Source organism: Ptychodera flava, chromosome 19 (assembly GCF_041260155.1).
Source record: "Ptychodera flava strain L36383 chromosome 19, AS_Pfla_20210202, whole genome shotgun sequence".
NCBI lineage: Eukaryota > Metazoa > Hemichordata > Enteropneusta > Ptychoderidae > Ptychodera > Ptychodera flava.
Window position 1 is genome coordinate 17,852,066 of NC_091946.1, and position 5,908 is coordinate 17,857,973.

General features: G+C 36.1%; 1 long non-coding RNA gene across 1 annotated transcript; it reads right to left on the reverse strand.

Moving 5' to 3' along the window:
• Positions 1-381: 381 nt before the first annotated feature.
• On the reverse strand, positions 382-2,244 carry LOC139118257 (uncharacterized). Its single transcript, XR_011548652.1, has 3 exons — positions 2,095-2,244; positions 1,074-1,237; positions 382-526 (listed from the first exon to the last, which is right to left on the reverse strand). It is a non-coding gene; the product is annotated as an uncharacterized lncRNA (long non-coding RNA).
• Positions 2,245-5,908: the final 3,664 nt, after the last annotated feature.

Here is a 5,908-nt window from a genome sequence, read left to right on the forward strand (position 1 = left end):
TCAATGTATTACGTTCTGTATAGAGAGACTCGGGTGTAACAAGGCATACTAGTTCATAAAGATCATGAAAATATATTTTTTTTCTGTTTTCTTTACTCAAATTACAATTTGATTGGATGTCTAAGCCGATTTTAAAAGTGATAGAAAGTGTTATTTTAAAATGTACATAAATTAGCAAAAATTAAGCGTTCGTGCTATTTTGTGTTGCTGAACCGGGGCATATACTCGGACGAGATCAGTATCCTAAACTGAAATATTCATGGACTACCAGCCATTGTCACTGGGCTATAAACTTCAGAAAATGGTACCCCGAGTTGACTACCAGGGTAAAAATGTAATTTCGGGCCTGTATATACACATCCACTGACAAAATACCTTTCGTAACACCGCCAGTGTTCGTGACTTCGTATTGCATCGGCTGTAGCCTGTCCTGTGGATTTTCTGTGGCAACGAGGCAACAGAGTTGATAGTTACTGCCGTTGGTTCCACGGTAACCCAAAATTGGTCCCATCACGAAATACGGTATCTACATAAAACGTATTAATTCAAAAGGAATGGTGGACGTAAATAAATTTTGGCACAGTGAAGTTACGTGGTATTCTACAAACATTGGCTTCGGTTAACCTTGGAAGGCTGTTTGTGTGACGATAAATATGTACACCTGCAGCTTTGTCAACGCTGTAAGGAAAACCGTGAAAATTCACCTTCGCTTTCAAAGGTATGCGTAATGCTAGGTAAAAATCAAAATGCTTTCGAGCTATCAATTTTATATGTGAAAACAACTTTTTACTGTAGGCAACTTAATGTTGGTCTTATTGCAGTAGCGGCTGAGCTCAACCAGTGTGTAACTAATTTCGAAGGGTCAGGAAACATCTTTTTTTACATTTCACTGAAAATCAGCCACCGTGCAATGGATGTTGCTACAAATGTTACATATCTGAATAGCTGTGGGAAAACTCACGTAGAATTGTTCACGTGACAAACTTTGCCCTCTTGTGTTCGTTACAGACAGTCTCGACCCTCCACGTAATTCCTGTTGCAGCACGGTACCGTTTGGTATTATTTAAACTCACCGAGCCTTTAACATGAGGTTTGTTCTGCGAAGTGCAAGTCACGGGTCCTCCATGCCGTCCACCGTAGCTGCTCGGCCCGTTGAAATGCAGTTCAATTCCGTCATCATCCTTCAGGGTTACTTCTCCGATCAACCAACCGTCGACAAATCTCGAATGATCGACATCTAGCCAAGTGCACAATTTGCAAAGGCAAAAATTAAGTCAAGTGGAAGATTCGCAATTTTTGAAAGTGTAGGCTACAGTAATGTTATTTCTACAATTTTCATTTGCATAGCTTCAATTCACTAGTACTATTCTAAAGTTTCATAATTTCAAATATTAGTTTGAATAATTCTACGATTTACTTTTGTATTATCAGATGTTGTTCAACCGTTTCGATATTAAGCCGTGATTACACTTTATTTTTTTCTTAAATCTATTGTATTCATAATCTTGCATCAGTGTTTTCGCATAACTTCATGTTCCCCAGTCAAATAAGTGTCATCACTGACAGAGATTTTGACATTTCAATCAAGCTGTGTTTTTCAATTTACTTTGCAAAGTATTCAGACAAAAACAATCCCGTGGCCACTTATATCCCATCCTTTCCTCAAGTCAAAATGTCATTTAGGCTTAAAAAAAAGAAATGTTTCTGGTAAGGTCTTTCTTTAAAAAATGGTGCGGCGACGCGCATTTTATTTTATTTTTTTTCCCTCAAGGGAGGGAGGAGGGTCAGTTTTATAGTTTTATCAATATAGTCACATATATATTGTTCATGCAGTCACTGATCATGCCCCCAAAGAATTTTCTCTTTCTCTTCAGCCATTTTTGTTTGGTGTCAGCCACGGCCGCCGGCCACAAACAGAAAAAAGGGTGACGCGCTGTTGTTCAAGTGACGCGCGCGCTGACCAGAAACATTTCTTTTTCTTTTTTTGCCTTAGGTATGTTATTATCTTCAAGACCGAGGTTTTATCCTTCCTTGACCTTTTGTGTTCATGATACTGTCTGAAATTGAATGAAACTTCGACCGAAATCGACTTACGGATTTCAATTTTCTGTGTTTTTGCGACTGGTAAGTTTTTCGGTAATTCCACGGTGAACGATTGCCTTCCCTGTATATTTTGGTCACTCGAGGTCTCGACCGGATCTCTTTCCCATCGCCTCAAAAGAGGGGAATTATGCCAGCCATCTTCATACTGAAAGAGTAATTGAAAGTATATTAACAAGTCATCGTTGATTACACAGTCCCGACTTGTTAACTGGTAATTTGATTACAGGTCCTCGGAGAGCGAGGTTAGAGTCATGTTCATCAATTGGGTCTGTGATTAAAGATACTGCGATACAGATGAGGCTTAATAACCGAGAATGAGCTCCATGGTGGTGAAAAGTAAACCTAATCTGGTCTGTCACCCTAATTACAAAACTGATTCAAGTAGTAATTAATGGACAAGATTTTGCCAATCATTTTTCATCCTATCATAACACTGACAGATTATCATCTGTACCAGATTTCAAACAATTTTATGAAGTGCTTCTGGGCATTCACACTCAAACAAAAATTCATTATGCATGCAAATTAGAAATTTATTTAAATTACATTGCTAAGTGTCACTCAATTGTATTACAAACTGTGAGATCAACATCTATACCACATTTCATCAAATTTGATGTAGTATTTCTTGACATATCACTCAAATCAGGAAAGTTAATTAATTATGCAAACTAAAAATGTATTAATATGGCACTGATAAATGTCATAATTCACTGTTAAACAATGAGAGCACAAGATCTGTACCAAGTTACATGAAATTTGATGAACCATTTCTCGGTATGCTGGCCTTAATTACGAAAATTAATAATATATGCATATAAGCAGTTAATTGACATGATACTCCAACATATCTGTGCATGGCATTACACTATTGGAGGATACATATAGCCACGTTTCATCAAATTTGATTCAGCACTTCTAGACATATTTCACTAATTATGACAGTCTATCAAATTTGCAAATTAGCAATTATTCTTCTTAATGTCTTCACACAGTATTGCAGTACTTTGAGATTAACATCTGTGCAACGATACTGTTACATATCATTGCACGTCATTACACTACAGGAAGATTAACATCCTTACCACATACATTAAATTTGATGCAACATTTCTCGACATACCTTACTCATTATGAAAGTTCATGAAATATGCAAATTAGCAATACATTGACATGATACTTCTTGATGTCATGACACAGTATACAGTACTCAGAGATAAAAGTCTGCACCATGTTTCATCAAATTTGATGAAGCATACATGGACATATTATTCTAATGAAGAAAGTTCATTTAATATACAAATTAAAATGTATTAACATGACACAGATAAATGTCTTTATTCACTGTAAAAGTAATGTGGGCTCAACATCTGTACCAAGTTTCATAAAATTTGTTGAGATATTTCTTGACAGCCTAATTACGAAAATTCATTAAATATACAAATAAGCAATTAATTGATAGGAAACGGTTACATATCTTTGCACACCATTACATTACTAGGTTGACAAGATTCGTGCCATGTTTCATCAAATTTAATGCAGGATTACTAGACATATCGCACTAATTATGAATGTTCATTAAACATGCAAATTGACAATTTATTGACATAATAACCCTTAATGTGTTGACACAGTATTACAATAGTGACAGATCAACATCTACACCACGTTGTATAAAGTTTTAAGCGGTATTTCTTGATATAGCCCACTAATTACCATGTGGATTTATATCACTTACATGAAACAAAACGGCCGCCACATGACCATTTTGGTTCACATCAAAACAAAAATCGACGTGCATATGTATAATATATGGAGTAATCCATATATCAAGTTTTAATGGAATCGTTTCCAGCATCCCTGAGAAAATCTGTGTGAACGGACGCACCGACATCAAATACAAGAAACAAAATGGCCGTCAAGCGGCCATATTGGATACGATCACAAAACAAATGGATGAACTTATATATGAAATAGGTAATAATCCTTGTACCACGTTTGAATGAAATCACTCCAGTAATCGCTAGATATCTGCTTGAAAGGACGCACGCACACACGGACACACACACGAACATGACCTTGGGGACTAAAACACTTTTAGTTCCGCGGTTGCTATCTGCCTATCCAACTATTTATGACTGTCAATCTTACGGTCACACCCAGATACCAAACATACAACTCTGTAGGAGTTTAAACGAATTATTAAGTCTTCGTAGGGTAGGATATGCCTTGGGAACAAATGTTCGGACTCTCAAACGTTTTGCCTACCATTAGGGTGGCTGATTTTGAAGCCTATGCACAGGGTGCTCTTCCTCCTTGTTTATGTGTGTCTGTGTTTGTTTGTGTGTAAGTATTTGTATTTGTTTATTTGTTATTTTTCATAAAATAACAGCAAAAGCCATTTTGTTTATACTTGTCAATAAAGAGCACTTTATCTAATATTATTTATTTATTTATTTATTTATTTATTTATTTATTTATTTATTTATTTATTTATTTGTTTGTTTGTTTGTTTGTTTATATGTATTTCCGATGGTTAGGGTTAGGGTTAGGCTTAAGTTAGGGTTAGGGTTAGGGTTAGTCACTCCCTCTATATTTCCAGACAAGAAGAGCAACTGGGATTCCAACATCTGTATTTTCCAGTCTAGAAAAACACATCAAATAAATGCCAGACAATTGAAATATTCGGTTTGTGGCAGCATCATGTCCTGTACTTACCACACCTATCATGTAATTCGATGGAAAGGGCAAAATCGGCGATATTTCGCATCTTTCTCCTTTGATTCGTACAGTTTTGTACGGCAAAACTTAAGTGTCAGACTTTGGCGGGTTAATGCAAAACAGACTTTCAATTTACAGACCTCAATATATTTCTGACACATATCTCTGATATAGTATGGCACCCGAAAGGGCGCGCCCAAAAATATTAAACATACAGATATATCTGATATAAATGACTGATATGACTGATATAAGTTTCACGCTTGGAGGGGGCTCCGAAAAACATGTCTTATTAATATTAAAGTTACGCGCCCTAAGGGCGCGCTGAAAAATACAACTGAATGACGAAATTTGTAGCTGGCACGATGCATTTTAGGCAAGTATGAGCCCGTACCGTGTTAACTAAAGTCCTAAGGGCTGCTAAGAGAGATTATTATGCGTCTTTGATTCTAGAAAACCATAATAATTCTACCAAGACATGGGATATTATTAATCATTTACTCAGTAGGAAGAAAGTTTGCAATAGAACATGTTTACCAGAACAACTGATTGTTACATCTAGTGATGAAAATGAGACGATATGTAGTACTCCTTATGAGATTGTAAATGGTTTCAATAGTTTCTTCACAAATGTAGGACCCGATCTGGCTAGCAGAATTCATTCACCTTCACATTCCTATTTTGATTTCCTACCCAAGACCTGTAAAAATTCGTTTTTCTTAGAGCCAACATCAGAAATTGAAGTTGCCAATTTGTTGAGAACCCTTGATGTAAAAAAGGCTTCCGGCTGTGATAATTTGCCAGCGAAACTCATTGTAATTGCTGCTAATCAAATAGCCAAACCATTGTCTCATATTTTCAATCTGTCGTTTACACAATGCAAGTTTCCAAATGCATTAAAGGTAGCGAGGGTAATACCAATTTATAAGAAAGGTTCAAAAGATGCACCTGGAAACTACCGACCGATTTCTGTGTTACCCCTTTTCAGCAAAATTATTGAAAAAATTGTAAATACTAGACTTATGGGCTTTCTCAACAAATTTAATTTACTGTATAAACATCAATATGGTTTTCGTGATAAACA